Below are 22309 nucleotides of genomic sequence, written 5' to 3'. Positions count from 1 at the left end.
ACAAGACCTCTGCTTGAAGAATGTAAGATGTTTTCTATTTTTTTTCCATACAGTAAGGGGAAAAGCATTCACAACACATTAGTACCCACACCTTTGGCTTCATTTATCAACTTTTTTTACTTTCATCTTTCACTAAAAAATGACAAGGTTTTACAAGGGAAATCCTAGATGATATCTTTTTAATATATTTCAGAAAGATCACTATTTGCAACTGTTTAAATAAAATTTTATTTGAGCAAACTTCAGCTTGGCTGACTTCGGGCACCAGTATAAACATTGAGATAGAAATGCCATTATTAGTAAAAGCAACAACAGCAAGGTAAGAGTAATGATGTACTTTTAAAACTTCTGATATCACTATTGTGTATAATTCCAAAATCAAGAGTTAAACCTTAAAAATCATGCAATTATAGATTCGTCTGAGTTGAAAGGGATCATTAATGGTTATCTAGTCCAACTCCCCTGCAATGAACCAGGACACCTACAGACAAAAGAGATTGCTCAGAGCTCTGTCCAACCTGATCTTGAGTGACTGCATGGATGGGGCACACACTACAACTCTAGGCAACCTGTCCCAGTGCCTCGCCACCCTTATTGTAAACAACGACTTCTTTACATCCAGTCTAAATATCCCCTCTTTTAGTTTGAAATCATTTCCCCTTCTCCTACCACAACAGACCCTGCTAAAGAATCTGTTCCCTTCTTTCTTACAGCCCCCCTTCCGATACCAAAAGGCTGCTCTCAGGTCTCCTCAGAGCCTTCTCTTCTCCAGGCTGAACAGCTCCAGGTTTTTGAAATATAGGGCATTCTGTTTAGAGCCTGTGGTGTTTTGAAACAAAAATTTTAGTCTTAATCCATATGCTTCAATGTATGCATCTCTGTTACAACTTGAAGCTTTCTTTCACAAAGAAGAGGACTGGAAACTCATTTTCTTCAAAGAAAAGCCAACATCCTCTTAAGCCTAGTGCCTGGGGCTTTACATTAATAAAAAATAGGACATAACAAGAATCACAGCATAGTCAGGAAAGCTGTCAGCCTTGTGGCACCATGAAACCATTACATCTATTTGTTTTATCTCCAGTACACCACAAGGAGGAACCTGGCTGCCCAGGAGAGCTATGAGCATGCCCAGAGCCTCACGTTGAGTCCTTCTGCTGCCATCACCTCCATATGGAAAATGTTAGAGCACCCAAATTACTAAAGCAGACAAAAGGAATAAAAAGAGAGCAACAATGACTTTCACGTGTCCCATAAATATACCTTGGCAGTGAATCCATTTGCAAGCACTGCAAAACTAGACAATTAGGGGGAAATTTTCAAACGTGTTCCCTTAACTTTTCATGCAGTGTTGCATGTCTGTTTTTCATATGATGGTTTTGGCCTGTGTAAAACTCATGTTTTTGTTTTGAGATGCACGTGAAGGCTGGCGTGTGACCATTCCTCGTGTAATTTCAGAGGCCTTTGAAAACTGAATCTGCTAGTTGCCATTCTAGTGCAGAGATAAAACATCATTTCTTTCCCTTGATCTCGCAGGGTTTTCACAAGCTTCAAATGAAAATAAGTGTTAACTTCTCTAAGTAATTTTCACAAGATGTCTCTGGTAAATTACGCGCAAGATATAAGTGGGTTCATCTGAGAGCCTGAGACCCTTAAAGTGTCTATTAGAAAACTATACCAATGAAAGACTTTCTTATTGATTGCAATCATTATTAGCTCAACTGGTCTGAGACAGAGAATAAATATGCGTTATATCTCTTGAGAAAACAAGTTTCACAATTACACAGATTTTATTAGATAAACAGGGTAAAATAATATGGATGGTCTGCTCCTCTTCTGAGATGCCTGTCCAGCTTGGAATTATTATGAGAGCTAACAGCAGCTCTCCACATTGTATGATTCATCTGTCCCTATAGATAGCCCTATATATCACTGCAAAGCATGCTGATTAGAAGGGATGTTACTAGGACCCAGAGGCCTAGATTGCTGTTTGATACTGCATTAACATTTCACATTTATTAACTCAACATACAAGCTATTGATCAGAAAATAAAATTAGTGGTTGCTGTAGCACAGTAGTGAAGAATAGCTCTCTGAAACAGAAGAAATTCTCATTCTTGATTGCATAACAGTAACCATTAAATTTCCTTATTATAAAGGTGTCTAATTAGCAAAGATTTTCATTTTTTCTCTATACCACAGGGGGCCAATCACTATTCTGAGCACACATCACTTAGGTGCATAAAAATTTGCATTGTGCTGTTGGTTTTCCTTTTGAGAGAATGCCTGAGAATATAACAGGGTATTGATATGGCACAACTGTTTCCTACATGGCACTGAAGTTTATTTCAGCAGAAAGTGTGTAGGAAGAAAATGTGTTTGAACATTCTATCTTGTTCTTCGGTACTTCCAGCTCTGAAAACTTTGCTGTGGATATTGTTACCACAAAAGAAAAATGATGATTTTGTGGTTTGATATAAAATTTCCCTGCAAAACAAAGAAAGATTTTAAATGGAGCTCTTTATTTTTTTCTTTTTTTCTTTACTTTTTTTTTAATATATACTCTTGCCTCACATAGAATACAGATGTTGTTTAAAACTGTAGTTCTTGCATGTCAAGGATAACTCCATCAGAAGCCATGGCTCAATTTACTTCAGTAGTCTCCCTTCCATGCAGTCCAAAGCTGTGAAACAGAAATGAGTAATGGGAAATAAATATGTGTATACATCAAAAGTATGAATCCAACAGACTCTGACGTTTTCTTCCTGACTACTTGTGCTGTGTACACGCTTACACTGTACTACCTACAAGGCTTGGCGGACTGATGGTTACAGCTGGCTTCTTGGCCTAATTCTGAGAGGCCACTACCAGTATGGAGGAGTGACAGGAAGTAGTAATATCCTGTTCTAGTTCTGTACATTTTTATCTATGTACAAATCACTGTCCATCCTCAGAAGAACAGTCTTGATGCATTGGCCATGCATGAAATAGTAATTGTAATTTAAAAGCATGATACCATTTGGTACCTGCTGTTTTGACTATGCCTCTCAGGTACTGTGTCTGACACTGAGTTTTCAGCTCCTTCTGAAGCCCATAAATCACCTATTGTAGACTCCTCTATTTCTTTCCATTCCTGGCCCCTGTTTGAAAAGGTGTGAAAATGCAGGTTTTCTCTCCATCTATTTGTGTAGCAAACCCACACCCAAACTGAAGAAAGGGTCAAACTGGTGGTTAGATATATTGTCTTTCATTCTGAGGCTTCATATCAAAGTGCGGCTTGGACAGCTGTGGTGGAATCAGACTGCAAAGAACTTCTTCTAACACAAGGACAGAACCAACTGGTTTATATAACATTAATTCAAGCAGCACAACTAATGATAGTGATATGCTACAGTATTATTATGTCAGGAATGTATGAAATCAAGAGAGAACATTTCATTTTAAACTTTGCTGATTTTTCACATTTGCATAGTGTTTTCTCTAATGATTTCTTGCACCGTTTTTATGCCACCTCAGATAAAATGTCATCATACATGATATTTGCACCATTAGGCACAAAGTAAGCGTTAGTTATGATTAGAAGCAATGCTGTGAAGCATTAAAAAATGTAAAGGAAATGGTTTTCTAACATACTCATAGAGACTCAGAAGCTTGAGTATCATTTGCTTTCCCTGTGCCAGCTGGGTGATGTTCTGCATTTCAACAAAGCTGGCTACCATTTCCAAGCAGATCCATACAAGCTTCACAGCATTCATATTTGTGTGAGAGGTCCAGAAAAAAGTGCATTCATACGCACACATATGCAGCAGAAATCCAATAAGCCCATCTAGGGGGAATAAAGTGAAACAAACACAATAATTACAATTAATCATCTCTGAACATGACCATAATGACATCCTTTTCAAGGGAAGGAAACCATTTTCTGTCATAAACTGCATCTTGTCAAACAACACCTCTCCTCTAGTATTTGGATTTTATGAATACTCTTTGTGGAGTATAACAGTGATTTTCACTAACTGCATAGATAAGGGGTGGATAATGTAATTAGACTGAATTAATAACACTCATGCTTTTGCACTCTTCTCATGTAAGTAGGGGAAATTTTCCCAGCTATTTCCTGATGCTGGAATCTAATGGAGTACAGTTCCACAGGATTAAGCCTCTACAATTATTCTGTTCATCCTCTGGGTTGTGAAGAAGAAAGAACAAGACTAATTTTGAGCTGTGTGAACAGTACTTTCAGCATTTGGCTAGGTCACTTAGAGTGCAGTAAGTAAAAAACATGAAAGAAGCCAAGATCAGATGAAATCAAGTCCCTTGTTGTACATGTACCCAGACTTTTTCATGTTCTTATCCCATATAAATTATTAAAATTTTCTTCAAGTACATGTTTTCTCAATGTACTTGCACAGAAAACCTAGCGTAAGTTCTTCAGTCTAACTATCAGTGAGGTCAGTGTTTGTGACACCATAGTAACTCTTTTTGAGCAAATAGAGACATAAAAGGCATTTGAATGATTAACTGAAGTGAATTACACTGCCAACACCTGTCCTGATCTGAATTATATGCATGAGTCCACCACAGTAAATGAGCATTTATACAACAGCACTCAAATTCTGAAGAAAAAATACTGTTTGTGTAAGAAACATTAAGGTCCCTGATATTCACTTTCACTGTGCAAGAGACATTTACTCCTTGACATGAAAGGTTAAACAACAAACTTAGAATGAAGATAAAATATTTTTCAGATTCAAATGATTGGTAGTCCTCAAACTGAAGGTGATTTTGTAAGGTAGTACTGGAATCTCAAATTAGATCTGTATAAAACAAGTACACTTATGCCAAAATCTCTTCATGGAATGGCTGAGGTTGGCAGGAATTTCTGGGTCCATCTGTCCGATCGCAGCTCCAGCACACACAGAGTAGGGTGCCCAGGCTCATGTCCAGGTGGTTTTCGGAGATCTCCAACAGGAGACCCCACAGCTTCTGTGCAACCTGTGTCAGTGCTCTGTCACCTGCACAGTGAAAAAAGCATTTCCTGAAATTCAGCTACAAGCTCAGATTGCTTTTTGTCTGATTCCTCTGAACAACAAGAAGCATAGAGCTCACAAAAGCTCATAGAAGCTGTGTAACTCAGTGCTTCTGAGAGAAGGAAGCATGAAAATTGAGCATTCCTGTTTCCACATCAGTATCAGGTATCTTTTTACTTTCATAACTGGCTTTTTAATAACATAGCTGCTTTACAAGACACCTGGAAAAGGATCTTACAAGCTACCAGCACAAGATAAACCACACCAAATTGGCAATATGATTCATGCATCTCCCTCTGCTTTGAGTTTCTCCTCTCAAAAAATAAAACTAAATTAAAATCTTAAAATAAAAAAATAAAATAAAATAAAATTTTATTTTAATTTCCTTGAGAGACAGGGATGCTTACCTGGTTGAAAACAGGGCCTAGAAGAATGAAGAAAAATGTCATCACAAGCAAAGAGCATAGAGTCTGGAGTAGCTATCTGCTTTCAGTAGGCTGCTGTTATGTCATCTAAGAAAGAATCCAACCCCCAAGTGCTTGATGAAATTCAGATGCAGGTCTCCCTCTATTTGTGCTGCTATAAAGCTGGAAATTAGATTATTTGGTCATGAGTTTCAAACAGATCTTTTAATTGGTCACTAATCAACAGCAAAATAAATCAGTAGAAGCTGGAACACTCACCAACTGTTTTCAGTCTCAGAGGTTGTAGCAGCATAATAGAGTCAATGTCTCAAACTTCAAGCACAGTTCTAAAGAATGTAAGTCATCAGAACAGGCTACACTTGGAGGAAACAGGATGTTATCAACAATTAAGTCAGCTAACATCTCAGGTAGGTCCTATGAGTACATGCTGCAAATCAGTTTAATCTATTTGGGACTGAAATCACAAATCTGCCTTGCTCATAACTGTTTCTTTGTTCTATCATGTTCCATCCTTTAGGACAGAGCAGAGCTACCGTTACTTCAACTTATATTTACAAATCTTCATGTTTTGCATTGCTTTGGAGCACCTTTTAACCATATATTTCCTATCCAGGCTTTGTGTGTTCTTTTCTCGGGCTCATCTATCATCAGTGCATGTTTTTAAATGTCACTAATTCTAACATTTTTTTACCCCAAAAGACTATTCGGAAAGGAAGTGTGAAATAAGCAGAGATTAAGGCCTTTGTACACTTAACATATCAACCTGAGACTTTTCTCACTCTCATGACATATTCAACGATGTCAATACAGATACTGTTTAATGGCATTTGATGCTGTGTCATGCTTTTGTCTTTCAGTCTGGTATGCACTGGTTCCAACCAGAAGTCAAAATGACCATGTCGGCTATGAGTCAGGCAGGTCACCAAGAGTAAAGGAGCACTGGATTATCTTCAGGTCACTGGAAGCATCGGCCTTCATAAAACGTCCATTGTGTTTTTCACATGCCAGTCTGCTGGTAATCTAAGAGAAAGCTGTGTTTGGAGGCACCACCCACTGCATTACCAGGATAAAAATGACCTGTAAGCATCAAACCTGAAATGGATACTCTGAATTTCAGCACAGATTAGGGATTAGGCAGTGGGGTGCTATTTTGCATCTGAAGAGTCTGACACCGGTACAAAGTGAAAAACAGAGAGCTCGGTATTTGCCACTTGTGTTTGAAGCACAAATGTATTATCTATGGGGAAAAACACAGGCATTTCCCAGGAGCACGGGTTCATCTAAGTTATGTGTTGAAATTGTTTTTCTGTGGAGACATTCTTACATGTTACTTTATTTTAAACACTAATATTTGAATTACTTCTAAAGACTCTAAATTTATCTGCTTACTCTGTGCTTACCAGAATTCAGTCCAAGATATTTCATTTTGACCCAGGAAATGTATTTTGCTTTTTTTTTTTTTTTTTTGCTTTTTTTTTTTTTTAAGAGTGGAGATAAAAACATACCAGCTCTCGGTTTCCTAAACATGGAATTAGTGTCAGATAAGTGATGGTCAAAATCACCCCCTATCTGAGATTCTGGAATGAGAAGATGTTCTTCAGGCTTTAAGAAAGCCACAGCATCCAGTGGAAATTAAGGTTATTTGGGTTTTGTTTTTTTCTTCAGACAGAAGTTGTCATATGCAGAAGGAACAGCTGTTCCATATATCTTTCAAATCTACAAAACATTTGCATTGAATCACAAATGAAGCTCTAAGAAGTAACTTCAGAAAAGCCTGAATTCCTCCCTTTCAGGATACACAATCTAATCAGCACCCAGGGAGAGGAGGAATGGATTAGAAATAGCAGGCTCTGTTTATTTTTGTCTGGGAACTATGGAATGCACATTTATGGCTTTGTTCAAGAGTTCAGGATTTAAGTGTATGGTCTATAACTCAGTATTATTGAATCTGTACTCCCCAAATTGCTTACATCACCAAAAGAACCATTTATATAGAAACTGGTCTGAGACAGAAATTCGAAACGAAGTTCATCTGTGTTTCCAGGAGTTGAGACATTTCACTTGCAAACTTTCAGGTACAGAGCAACTGGTTCTGCTTCAGTTCTGAATCGTGTTTTCATGTTCAGATTTAGGTACTCCTACTACCCTTCAGTAAAAATGGATTTTGTGAGATTCCTGCCATCTTAAGCAGAAGTCTCAGAAATGCACTGTAAAACTAAAAGCCCACTTCACACTTCAAACATATCTGACTGGTGCCCAAGCCAGAATACACTGCTCTTTTCAAGGTTGCCTTCATATAAACCTTTCTTTAAGTAAACTTCCAGTAATGTGACCAGTTGATAAGCATGGCTCAACTAGCATTCTGACCTGTCCAAAGAAATCAAAGGTACTCCAGAGTTTTCTCTTCCCTGATAAGAAAGGGAAGAGGGAATATGCCTAATTCCTTGAAGAACCTAGTAATTTTGGTAGTGAAGTCTTAATTGAATAACCTGCATTGACACCACCATGCTGACATGGGCAGTGGATGAGACTGTCTGCACAGCTGTGACATATCAGTAGCTCTAGGGATCCCACTTGTGAATGTGCTCAAATACACCCTCCCTGGCCACAGAGAACTGATGCTCTGTGTATGCTTCCCATATCTGTTTCTAATCCAACTCAAGGCAAATGGCAGAGCTTTTGCAACATCACTAGTGCCTGAGCTTAGACTGACTGTTGCTTCATCAGGGTGGGGGAAAAGGGTAAGACCAAGGCCACCAGGAAGCTCTGTCACAAGGGCTGCAAGTTTTGCTCCTCCAGGTTCTTCTTTCTTCTCCTTTTTTGCCAGCAGAGGCAGGGCTCCAGCCTTGTGTTTTCAGATATCAGCTCCTGCCTGACAAACTGCCTTCACCCCTACACATCAAATCACACATGGGCCATGTGGAAAGAAAGTATCCCCAAGTGCAAATAGAAAGATTGCTCTTGAGTAGACTTCAGAGAAGGATAATTAGTGCATTGTACTTGTCATACAGAGGATCAAGACAAAGAATGAGTCTAAAATGCAAACTTCTGCAACTAGGACCAATGTCATCTATCAAAGAGATTGCCTTAAGCTGACTTACAGCTATTCTTATTCCTAATCAGATGATTCCTTCCAATAGCAATGTTCCTCTTCCCACACGGCTTTCCAGTAGAAAGCATATTATATTTATACATCTCGTGTGAAAAATAGTAGCTTTTATTTTGCTTTCAGAAAATTAGCCAGAGCTAAAATCAGGCTTCAGATGGAAATTATCCCACAAATTGAATTAGATATACATTTTACTGGCAAACTCTTGAATGCTCCTTTTACACATTTTAAAAAAATTCTCTGAAGATAACATTCAGTCCAAGGGTGGCTGGAACAAATGATGGGAAAAGTCTGATCAGCTGTTGCTGGCCCACCGATCACCATGAAACATGAGCCGTCTTTATCACTGTAGAGAGCAATGTGGGGAGACTAACAATTGGACATGGATGCCATTCATCCATGCACATGGAGCCAGCACCAGGCCAATGTACCGTATGAATTCCACATAATCCCTCTTCTGTAAGCTTCAGGGGTATACAGGCCTTGTCCAGACCATAGAGAGCCAAGAATTTTACCCATGGGAAGTAAAATAAAAACAATTCAAGACAAACTGTGAGGAAAATGTCACTGATAACGGATTGAAGGAGCATGTTTGGAGAATGCCCCTAATTCATTGAGCACTGGGGAGTTGAAATGTCAGTACAGGACAGAGCTGGACCACTTAACAAACGTTGGGTCTCAGCCTTCAAACAATTACTTGTGTGAGTGATCATCAGCAGAAGTAATTGCATGAAACTCATATATAAACATTTGCAAAAAATGCCCCCAAACTGCTTTTCAATTATCAAAGGGAAGGATGTCCCCAGTACCATCTGAGGGCAGCAGACATTGTATAGGCAGTCTGAGTTGGTACTTTTTAGTTTGTCCTATCTAAAAGGCATTTTAAACTGTGATGTTTCCTCAACAGTAGAGGAAATAATAGAGGAAAAGGCAGAGTGTAGGAGAAGGCTCACATTCAGAGAAATCTTTCATATAAATTTGCTGCTAATTGCTTCCTTCTTCTTTAGAAACCAAATGATCCCATTGATCATTCGCAAGTGCTGAGGACAGCACAAGGGTGGTTAAATATATCAGTAAAGAAGTGTTCTTAATGAGACAGAAAGCAGGGTAAATCTTGACCAGCAAATTTCCCTACTTTGTAATTTAAAGGAATATTGACTGTATAATTAACTTTACTGTTTTTTACCTTAGAATTTGAAAAATTAGTTAAAATCATATGATTGTAGAGAGCTGAGAGTTGCTGTCATTTGTTTATTTAAGTAATCCTTATTATAACAGTTAAAATTCCAATCAACAAAAGGATGATCTAGGGTAGTTGTGGCTTTTTTTGCTGTTTCACAATATCATGCTGTGAAAGTTTAGTGAAGTCATCAAACATTCACAATTTTAAAAGTGTTCAAAATAACAAAGACAGATTTAGTCCAAAAAGTGTCCGTGCATATATTTTAATTCCTGTTTTGTCAAGCTGCTTTTAACAGCCAACCCTTGTTGCAAGAATATGCTAATATGTAATTAAACTGCACTCACGTCATGCCATATGGTACATTTGAAACATAAAACACTGTGTTCTATTATTTGGGTAGGGTCGTTTGAAAAGGAAAGGAAAAAGAAAAAGAGGGAGCCCAGGGGAAAAGACAGTTTATCTGTCCTCCCACACTTTATAAGCCAGCTTTAGTATTAGGCACTGTTTTTCTGGATGAGATTTAACAGTTCTTGGGTTAATGGATCTTAATCTTTTATTAAAGAGAATAGCACGTGCTGAGATGCAACAAAGACTTTCTAATGATTGCCTTTTTGTTTTCTTGAAGTTAGACATAATTGAATTTTAAAGAAAGTAGTTCTCTTTACCACAAAGCTATGAGCAGGTAAGCATGTATGTATGGGGAAGTAAGCTTTTGAGCCAGTGGGAGTTTTGCCACTGATTTCTGTGAGAGCAGACACTGGTTCTCTGCCATTTTCCAATCTGATATTAACATGCAAGTCAGGATGGGTGAGAGTGAGAGATAAAGAGTGAAATGCTGGAGTCAGAAAGAGAGTTTGGCAGTTAGGTGCTTAATTACATAGTGGCATGCAGACAATGTTTAAGCAGGAGTGCAGACGCAGGCAAAAATGATAAATCTCTTGTTTTAATTATACTTGATCGTTTGATTGCATGGTCATTATTGGAAATGACCTGTTATTTCATTTGGGAACTTCATAGTATGCTGTGAAGAGCTGCTGTAGTCTAAGGCGTCAGCTTCTTACTGGTAGATGTTTGTATTTTAATGTGCTTGACAGGTCACAAGTGAATGAGTGATGGGCTCAACCTAACCTTTGCCAGATGATCACCTACATTAAAAAAAAGCCTGCATAATTCATTAAAATCATTCAAATACCTATCTCAGTAGAGCATTCATTGTCTGTGTTTCTCTTTAACAATAACAGTCAATAATGCTACCATTGGACAGCTATTCAAAAGAACGTACGTGAAATTTGTCAGCCAGTGTTTTCAGCATAGCTCCCAGAACAGAAGGCCACAGGTCCTCAGTGTCATTGAAGTATCTAGCCCTCCACCTCAATGCTTCTCAGGATTTGGATACAGCTGCCTTCAAAATCTAACCCAATTTGAATCTGGTAGGTTCTAGCAGAGAGGCAAAAACTCATCAATATTATGCTCAGTGATGCGGTGACAAAACAGCGCTTCTTGAAGTGAATCCTTCAAGGCAAGATTGTGGCAAGAAGCCTAAGCTGCTATAGCGAGACTTAGTTTTCAGAGCTGGCAGGCAGTAGCCTTTCAACACAGGGTTAGTGCACTCAGAAATGTGTTTCTGGCTGCATGGGAAGAAATACATCGAGTTAAATTCTGCTGCAGCATGAAAGGGTTGAAAGGTTTCTTTCTCATGATGTAACCTCTCAGGAAATCCAACCTGTAAAACAAAAGAAAAATACTGTCTCCCCTCCTTCACTGACAAGACAATAACCATCTTCTTAGCAAGCTGAGAGTGTTGTATGTTTTACCTCAGCTCTACAAAGTACTTGCTTATCTTAAAGCACATATCAAAACTCATTCTTGTTGTGCAAAGCAAGAAAACTCTGTGTGTTGCTGAAAATATTTAAAGCCATCATGTCACTTGATAAACCAGCACTAGTGAGAACCATGCAAAATTGTTGTTGGCACAAGACCACCTTAGGACTTTTTGGAGCATGGGATCTACCAGTGGCCAGCAAGTAACAACTGACAAAGGGAAGTTTGGCTGTTTGTTCATAGCTACAGTTTCTCATATACATCCAGGTTAAACTCTTGACCCCAATGGAATTGGAAGTTTGCTGGAACATTGGCAGGCCTTCAAACATAGACTGTACAGATAATAGCCATCTTGTCTCATGGTCAGTTGGGGGGACTCATCTGGGTACTGAAATAAGAGATGTTGAGGAAAGAAGAGTGTGAAATGAGACAGAATTGAAGATACACACAAGGACTCTGTAAATGAGAGTAAGGAGTTCAAATTGGAAATGGAAAATGGAAGGAAGACAATGACCAATGGAAGGAAGGAAATTTTTCTCTGGTGCATGTTCCCAGAAGATGATGGTTTTCACTGAGATTTTTTTAAAATCACAAAGAAAAGTAAAAAGGAAAAGATTAATGCACAGCTAGTAAGGCTGAAAACAAAATTAGCCAAGACAGGAGAGGAGAGAGTGGAAACAAGGAAACTTTGGGATATATTAGTGAGAACAGAAAGTGTTAGAATGCACAAGGCTTTTTAAGACACAGAACAGTCATAAAAGAGAGATGAGCTTAGGCAAGAGAAGGAGCTTGGTCTAGAGACAGAGTTCACACATGTAGATATTAACAGCTAAAGCTTCAGGAGTTGTACCAGCTCAAAGAAGCATCCCTACTTCCTCAGCGAAAGGGGAATGGGAAAATAAGGAGTGATCCAAGGAGGCAACAAAAGCACAATAAAAGAAAATGCAGGAAAGATGGGTGTTATTGAATATAGTAAGCAGGAATGTAAAGGTTGATGAGAAAAAAAAATTTAAAAAATGAAGAAACCTAAAAAAATCCTCATTTTGTGGGAAATAACGTTCCTGGACAAGATGGTTTCTTTACAGAAAAGTTGATTACCGAGTGATTTGGAGAGGATTTAGAAGATAGAAAGTGTATATAATTGGAATCTGAAGGGTAAAGCTAATTTTGTTGACCTTAATATTATCAGCATTTTAGACAGATAAACTTTTGCCCAGATAAAGAAAATAGTTATCTATTTTTTCCGTCATGCTCCTTACTGTTTTGCTGACCAAGAAAAAATGAAGTCTGTTATGAAACAGGATCTGAGTGGAAGGGCATAACTATAATACACTATAACTCATTCTTCCAAAATTTCTATCAAGTCTCAGCTCTGAAGAGGCAAAGAAATGCTTATTTGTCATTTAGCATCGTAAAAGGGTTTGAAAGCTTCCAAAAACACAATGAAAAGGTGTAAGCAGGAGAAAATAAATCTATTTAGGGATTAATTGGCTTATTTATCCTAAGGATTACGTTACCAAACAGTCTCATCTCTATATATTGTATGACCTACAAATACGGACCTACAGCAGGTGAAGCTGGTGATGTTCTCTATGAATGCATGATGTTTACAGGATAGTTCTGTAGGCAAAGTACTTATTCAATAAGAACAATTTTAATAATTTGATCTGGCTGGAACTTGAATTAATAAACCTTAGAAATTTTGTCAAGAGCGCTGGAAGAGAGTGCTCTCTCTGTTACTTAAGCACTTTTGAAATATGTAAACTGTAAGTCGATTCTTAAACACTATCAAAATATCTTCACAGCACATTAAAAAACATAATTACAGAAAGGGTTGTGAAACTCTGGAACAGGCTCCCTGGAGAGGTGGTTGAGTCACCATCCCTGAATGTGTTTTAAAACCATTTGGATGTGGTACTCACGGACGTGATTTAGCAGAGGGTTGTTAGAGTTAGGGTAGTATGGTTAGGCTGCAGTTGGACTTGGTAAATCTTGAGCCACTTTCGTTTTCCAACCTGAGGAATTCTATAATTGTATGATTAATGTGTACTATGAAGCCAAATCTGATTTGAAAAAAAAGAACCTCCTCTGTGTATCTGTCTAGGGGCATTTCATGAAATGTAACAATGCAAACCATTCTACAAAGCAAATTCTTTGGGGCTGAGAGCCTTTAGGCCATCATAAAGGTCCAACCAATGCAGGAATGTCCTCAAAGGGTTAATAAATGCTTAGTCTAGTCTAGTTTTTGCTTGATAGGACAATGATAGACCTAGGGCTTCCCCTGAGAGATGTATTCATGTAATATCAATTCACTGCAAGTCATTTCTGTTTCTCATTCTGCTGCCCCATAAAACTTTCTGGGGGACAAGGGGAAAATAATCAAAATGGATGAGTAAGACTGCATCACATTTAATTTAAAATATTTTTGCCTTTGGAATGAAAAGGTATGGTGATAACTGGAGTCACCAGGGAGTCCTCCCTAAAAAGCGATGGCATCATACCATCTTATTTCAGTACAGATGCAAAACTGAACAAAATGCGCAATTAGGTCTTAAAGAAAAATGTGTTATAGACATCAAAAAACATGTAGCTGAAGCAACATATGAACACATGGCATCTTTGCTAAGTAATTTGCTCTTAATTGTCAGTACATTTAGTACTGGCATTTTTAGATACATTTTTGGTTCATTCTCTAACAAATGACTCTACACTAATTGTTTCTCCCAGCAATTTATTGCACAGCTGGGAGACCAAGTTGCAGAATTGCACACACACTATCTTATATTGAATTCATTTCTTGAAAATGTTTAAAATTCCGTGAGGTAGTCAAGAATTATTTTAATTGCAGTGTCTACAATGAGAGTGTGGAATTAATTAAATGTCTTGCAGGGCAGGTAAAGTACTGCTTTCAGAACCTGTTGCTTAGCAATGTTTCAACAACTGTAATAACATAAATCAAGATATCTTTTAATAATGGGGATAACTGTGACACTTCAGAGGGTCTCTTAAAAGCACATTTTTATTTAAAAGGTGAACATCTGCTAAGGTAGCAAACTCATCTGTATGCTAAAGACTCATCTTTCTGAGAATCTTTCCATTATGAGATACCTGTCATGATTGTCTTATACAAATCTGTTAGATCTCACAAATCTTTCTATCATGCCTCTCCTAGGGGACACTTATCTTCCCCGATGAGAGATAAATGTTCATAACTCAAAAAAAAAGGAAGTTTTAATCTTAAGCAGACTGAAATCTAAAGGCTTACTGAGGAATATTATCTGTAATGGTAAAAATACTGATAGACCTTCAGAAAATGAGATGCTTCCTGTATGCTGGATTAGCTTTCAAGAATAGCTGATGTCCCATTATAAGTTGGGAATAAATTACTAAAAGTTCTTCTGTCTTAACTCATGCTCATACCTTTGTGGAGTCAAATCACATCAAGTGTGATCAGTCAAATCACCTCCCAACATCATGAATTGTTCAGTGTATTCTTTTTTTATTATTCCAGAGGAAAACAATCTTATAGCTTTTCAGCTTTGCACTGGAAGAAATAACTTCAGACATCCAAGAAGTGTTTCCGTGAAGCTGAAATATACGTGGAGTCTGATATGGGTGAAATCCTGTCAAATACTTCAAAGCTTTGCTTTCTAGAGAGTTATCCTAAGAACCTTTTGTCAATGTTAAATTATATTTATTATTGAAAGTGCTACATACTTTTAGTAGTCTATAAAATGTAATTACCATGCATTACTGCAAAGACTTAACATCATCGGTATATCTTTGAATGTGGTACTCCAGTGAACCCTTTGAAATATTGACCTCATTTAGAAGACTCATCTTGCAAGCTGTAATTTCTCAGTAAGTGTTAAGGTAAACTCAAGAACTTGGCTGTAGGGGAATGAATTCACCTCCTTGTGTTTGATCTTTGGCAACTGAGAAGGTTCGTACCTGTGAAACTCTTGGACTGGAAATCTCTTCTATTGTCAGCATAAGCCAAGGCCCTTTGTCAAACTGGTGGCAAACACAAGGTCACAGAAGTTGGAGTGGGAACTGAAATTGGGAACTGGAGCTGAAGTTGGAGATGGAATTGGAGTTGGAAACCTCTGCGTTTTTCACAACAGGACTGAGATGATGGATGGGGAAAAAGATGGGTGGCTGAGGAACCCATCCATGATTTCATGATCTGGTGGAGGGAGATGCCATGAAACATCCACAAAAAAAGTTAAGTCCTATTTATACACAGCTCCTTGGGGAAAAAAAAAAAAAAAAAGAAAAAAAAGTTTTCTAGAAAATGCCATGTATACAGACATATATACATGGCTAAATTCTATGTTCTGTTTCCAAGATGGTGCATCGTGTAAAGTCTGGATAAGCAAAGCCATAGCAAATCTATTATTTGCACATGCAACTCCTGATTGTATGCACATTCAGAGTAAATATGTGTGCAAGTTCTGATCTTTGTTTTTATTACTTAATTTCATATTCACTTATATAAAATCTCAGCAAGTCTAATCAGTTATCTGCACTCTTATAAGCTATTTATAGCTTCCCGAATGTAATGTTTCTTCCCTTTTTAGCCTGTTAACAAAGTGGTAGCTGGTATGTATTTTACATTTTGTTTCAATTTGACTGTTTTCTCTGTGTATTGTCTTTTTTTGTTTGTTTGTTTTTAATAAAACAAAGGCAACCCTTTTGATTTTAGCTAAGAGGGGCAGAGAGCATTGTAATTTAACAGAATGGATGCAGCCCAAGCTAAATTGGAATGACTGTCAGTATTACTGAGTGGTGTCTCCTTAACCTAGAGTTGAATTTCCATTGATTTCAATTGAAGAAGGGCCAAGGTCCTTAATGAAAAAGAAGTAAAATGAAATAGTCCTTAGCCAAACAGTGCGGTGTTGGGTGCTTTTTTTTCCCACAAATTTACCAGCTGAAATCCTAAATCGTGTAGATTGGTTATCAGATTGTATTATCTGCTGATGTTCAGCCTCTGCTAGCTAAATCAACATTCCTGAACAGAAAGACTGCAACTTTCTATAAATCACAGTCTAGTTGGAGGTGCCTGTTTGTGATCTGCATGCTACTGGGACAAGAGCAGCACCTGACCAAGCAGAAGGGGGAGATTTGGGGCTGGGTAGACATGTGTTGGTGGTGGTATCGTATGATAGAGTACACACTATTAAGGAAGGATTCAGTACCCTTTGCCTCCCCAGTGTTGCTCTTCCATGAGAGCAGAGAAGTTAAAATACCTCATACAATTTTTAGTTTAAAAGATTTTAAATTACTTCAGCTGACAGAATAAATAATTCACTGCCTTGATGAAAAATCACTTTCCTTTTTCCGGCCGTATCACCTGGTTCAGTAAAAGACCCAATCTGCTCCTACCAAACTTATCTCCCTGATCCTCAGAGCAGCACAGCTACTTTAATTAATAAAGGCACTGCCAAAGCTGGTAAGCAGATTTTAGTGGCAAGTACATTATTGACTCAGTTCATTTAAGCAGTCTACAAGCAACAGCCAACCAAAAAGTTAGCACCTGCTCTGAGCATGTTCACTCTTAAAGCATCCTGTCAGGAAAAATCCCATGATTTGCACAACTGTCAGAATGAAAGGAGGAATATGGGTAACTAAAGGGTTACTAATGGGTAACTGCTTTTGCCTGCAGCCCAACCCAGATAGGGAAGCTGCAGTAGGACCAAGGCTTAACCCAGAGACTGCTGTTAAATGTATTTTCTTCTGGAAATTAGTGCACAGTAGCTGGTATTTTAGTTAACCTTTGCAATGTCATATTTATTCTGGTATATCCAATAATTTCTTATCACATAATTTTTTCCACATGGAAACTTCAGACATTTCTATTTCCAGAAACAGGCTTGTGAGGATTCTGTTCCCGTTTCTCTGTAGAAGTGTGATTATATTTGTAACAATTAAAAACACGGTTCCCCTTGGGGAAATGTCAGTGGTAATTAGCACTCTGATGTTTCAGAGAACACTTCCTTCTACAACTGGCTTTTGATAAATTGCTAGTACTCGTTTGACACTCTCAGTTCTCCTGTTTGATTAAATAATCATCAGGAAAATATCTACATCATCATTTCATAGTCAGATGTCAGTTTCCTTTCATGCTGAAGCACACCACTCTTGCTGTTAAAATCCACAACCACAACACTATGTGAAAGCCAAAAACTATCCAAGAACCCACATATGTGCCAGCAATAGCTAGGAGAGCTGAGTGCCTACACCGACATCTAAACAAATACCATCTGTGGGGGAAGTGCAGGAGGAAAAAGGAGGTACTACCCATTTGACCATTGTCAAGCAACTGTTTTACATGGAAATGTGAGTGGACTGTCTTTTCTAAATGTCTTCTAGCAGCAGCAGTTCTGGGTTATGGACTTCTTTGAACTCTTGATCCATCGTATCCAATGTGCTGTGTCACCCCACAGTTTCAAATCAGTATGTAATTGAGCAGAAGCTACCTAAACATTTGGCCATACAACTCACATGAGCAGATGTGAGGTGACCCAAACAAGGTACATAAATTATGTGTTTGGGACCAGATTCAGTTGCCTGCTGTGCTAGATGCCATGTAGACACTAATTAAAAAGGCAGTCCTCATTCTAAGAGTCTTCAGCACTGCAATGGAAGAAGGAAGGCAACCCTCAGGAGGTGGAATAATGAATGGCAAAGTAAGCATAAAACAATGTTTGGAAGCTAAGAGAATTAAAGAATGTTGAAGAAATGTCTTTGAAATTGCAAGATCGTATAAGCAAAGTTACAAGGCAAAAATCAGACTGACTTCAATCTGCATCTCCTTATAAGATTATGTGTTGGAGTTTTCTTCAGCAGAAATATAGTGTCATTCAGTTAAGAGGTTACTGACCTAGAGATCCATCACACACATTAGGAAGACATGGATCTTGCTAATACCTGGACTAGATCAATGGACAAGGAGCAAGAGCTTGGCTCAGCCTACTGCTAATGCCGGGGAATATTCATGACCTTAGGAAAACATTCCTGGCATGGGCATTATAGAAGACCATTGCATAGAGTATGAGATGTCTTTGGTGGAAGAGTGGAATCAGTGTCTATGTGTATCACAGCGTATTACACAGTAGAAAAGCCTACAAGATGAAGAAGATATCTGAGGCCAATCACATGCAAGGAGAATCTTTGTGAAAATTATAGCCAAATCCAATGAAGTATGCTGGATGTTGAAGAAAAGGTTAGCCAGAACCTAAGCAGTAATGTCCAAAACTGCAATTGTAAAAACCTCTTTGCAAAGCTGTCAACTTCTAAGCTCTGGATATTTTCCCAGTTTTTACTGTAAATCTTCCCAGGCATCTAAGTTGTACTTGCTGTCCTAGGACTATCACAAGGCTACGGCTCTGAAAATTTTGTTAACTATCTGACTTCAAATCTAGAGCAGAAACTAGAAATTATCCATCCCTGCATTCTCCAAGAGGCTCAGGAAACTTGTAGGTGCATTCTGCCACCACCTACAGGATGTGACTCCATCTAAAATGAAATAATCCATTTCAAAATTTAGCTGAAAAGGTAGGACTGCCCGCTTTTGTACATAAAGACAAGCATGTAGGTATATAGATGTCTATGCTCAACTTGGTCATAAGAGGATTTATACCAACCGTCTTACACTTCTCATAGTAGTAACTTAATCCCCAACCTACAGGATATTCTGATATCCTACCTATGGAATAATTCATGATTCAGTGGGTCAAAAGCTGAGAATAATAGATAAATGATGACTTTGTAGTCCAATCAGTCTTAAAATAATCCTACCAAGCTCTTGAGAGCCATAATTTTTCAAGGGCTTATATGATGGCAGGTTTGGGGAGCGTCTCAAAGGGATGGTAAAAGGCATGTCCTTGAATAAAGGCCACACACGAATAAGCGCTGCCAGATTTTAAGATGGGGAGAGATGACCTATGTTTTTCCAAATAAAAGGTCAGCAGAAATTTTTAGCATGGGAAGAACACCATGGTTTTCTTCACACTCCTTCTTAGAAGTGGTAGTTTATTTTCTGCTTAAATATATGCGTGCGTCTATGCATATATGTTCACCACGGACTGTACACCCAACATAGAAAATTTCTATGGTGTTTGGCAAAATTGAAAGTTACTCAAAGGATTATATCATGGGAAACATCAGACAACCACAATAATAGGGAGGGTTGTCATACTTGCATATAACAAAATGTGGGTGGAGAGCATCTTGCACTGGCAAATTTTCTGATTCACATCTTTAACCATCTTTAACTCCTTTACTTCAGCAAGGAGCTCGTGAGAAAAAGTAAGTTGAGGAAAGCAAGACTAAAGCAGAACTTTAGTCCTTAGAATTTTACTCCTGTAATAAGTATTGCAATTACGTGTGAGAAAATCTGACCATGGACTAGCAACCTGACTTCCAAGAAGAGGACGTTTTCCCTAGGTTTAAGATACGGTCTGGGACAAAAATCTCAGACCTGGGAGCAAATAATATGGAATGGGGTTTTTTACCCATTTGGTGTCCCTTTTGCCTTTCTCAGCTAATTTTGTGGCACACAATTGGCGAAGTCCGCTTGCACTAACTGGGAGGGGGCAGAGTAGGCTTTAGCTCAGCAGCTTGCACAATGATGAAGCCCAGATGAAATTCTGTATAAAATTTGTGGAGATACATGATCAACCATTAAGTAAAATGCAGACCATTGTAAAGAGAAGCTGCCAGGAGAACTGCAGTTTCCTCCAGCCTGGTTTAAGGCGATAGGGTAGATCTGTCAAGGAGATGCTACACCTGATAGCTGTTTGTAAATTCTGAAGTTGGTTAGCTGCTAACAATTTAGACAAAATTATGTCTGAGCTTTTATTGGCAGGTATAGAAATGGTGAGACATCAAATTATGTAACAGGACATCTCTCAATCCAGTAGTGCAGGTTGGCATTGTGTTGTGCAAGCATCTTCCAACTGGACTGCATAATTACCATACAGAACCTTACTGAGTTACCCAAATGGAAGCGTGACACATGTTGAACCTAGTTACAGTAATCCTCTCTGGTTTAACCTCTCTTCTGAGGAGATTTTGGGATCTGAAAGTGTTCTTCCTCAGCACTTGAAACATGAAAGCTAAATATTGTATCCACCAAAGCTACGTTTGAGCTTAAAAATAGCTTTTCTGAAGTTTTAAATTCTTATGAATCCTACTGTTATCTGTGTTCTCTACATAGAGAAAAGGGAGCCTACATATACTTAATTTGGCAGCTGCTCTCACAGACATGCTGTATAGACTAATATGCACATGCAACCATCTTTGAATAAGTAACATCTGTATGTTATATCTACTCTGGTTAATGAATAGAAAGGCATTCGATCTCCTGAGTCCTTTAATACTGCCATTATGTCACAGCTGATCTTCATTGTTTCAACTGAATATTTTTCTCATTTTCTCATGATTGTCTTAAGCTGGTTTCTTTATAAATTAGATCTTGCTATTAACAAGAGTCATTAATTACCCTTACAGAAGGCATGTGTCTGCAGAGGGAGATATTGCACTTGTAAGTTCTGCTTTATCCAACTTTTTCTAAAATGGTTTGCTTCTGCCATTCCAGAGCAAGATCCAAGGATGATCCAGAAACTACTATTTTTATCAACAGTATTTCAGAACTTATGTGCATTGCCAAAGTTTGCATGCAGGCTATTAAAAGCACATCATTTAAATTGCAATTATTTTCAGAAATTAGAAGAAAACTGTTCTAGACCCAACAATTTGGAATACAAACTTAGTGTCTCTTCTAGAGAGATAAATGAATATTGTACAGAACAGACCAATTATGATGAAAAGTGTACTAAATTCCAAAGTATGAATCGACTTCCAGCCTCCCAGCCACAGGCATGGCTGCCACCCACCAGCTCAGGCTGCCCAGGGACCTATCCAACCTGGCCTTGAATGCATCCAAGGATGGGGCACCCACAGCTTCTCTGGGCAGCTGTGGCACAGCCACTCTCTAAGTAAAGAATTTCCACCTAACATCTAACCTAAGTCTTCTCTCTTAGTTTAAAGCCATTCCCCCTTGTCCTATCACTATCAAATTGTGTAAAAAGCCAGTTCCTTTAATGCTTGTGAGCTCCCTGACTGGATGGTCACAATGAGGTCTCCCCAGAGCCTTCTCTTGTCCAAGGTCAACAAAACCTGCTCCCTCAGCCTTTCTTCATAGAAGAGCTGCTCCAGCCCTTTGATCATCATGATCCTCCTCTGGACTTTCTCTAACAGATCTGCAGTCATCTTTGGCCAGCAGCCCTGTGCCTGGACTCACTACTGGAGATGGGAACTTACAAGGGCAGAAAGGATTATAAAAATTATAACACTGGAAATGTTACAACAGGAAAAAGAAGCAGTAGTGTGTCCTTACCTGCAATACTGCAACTGAAGGCAAAAGCAATGAAATAAATGCAAGTCTTTCATAGATCGGGATTTTCTAAGTGAAGATAATTGGAAGGGAATGTAACTTCTTGCACAAAGCAGCAAGAAGAAGATCCATGCAAAAGACAACTCTTTTAAAGAAAGAAATTCTATTCAGCAGAAAGTACTTCGTTGTTGAAATGCTTGACCCATTAAGTCATCAGTCTGTGCAGTGAAGCCAAATCACATGGATGTTAACAGACTAACAGACTAAACAAAGCTATCTGTGACAAAATAAAGGATAAGTAGGCTTCTGCAATTCTAATGTGAGAGACAAATTCAAAGTTGCAGA

General features: G+C 38.3%; 1 long non-coding RNA gene across 1 annotated transcript; it reads right to left on the bottom strand.

Moving 5' to 3' along the window:
- Window positions 1-255: 255 nt before the first annotated feature.
- On the bottom strand, window positions 256-22117 carry LOC107309140. The gene is made up of 4 exons (XR_001553090.2): window positions 21968-22117; window positions 4832-5012; window positions 3631-3823; window positions 256-2680 (listed from the first exon to the last, which is right to left on the bottom strand). It is a non-coding gene; the product is annotated as an uncharacterized LOC107309140 (long non-coding RNA).
- Window positions 22118-22309: the final 192 nt, after the last annotated feature.

The sequence above is a fragment of the Coturnix japonica genome, chromosome 2 (assembly GCF_001577835.2).
Source record: "Coturnix japonica isolate 7356 chromosome 2, Coturnix japonica 2.1, whole genome shotgun sequence".
Classification (NCBI taxonomy): domain Eukaryota; kingdom Metazoa; phylum Chordata; class Aves; order Galliformes; family Phasianidae; genus Coturnix; species Coturnix japonica.
Note: the sequence above shows the minus strand (reverse complement) of the source record. Positions and strands in the feature narration are given on the sequence as shown.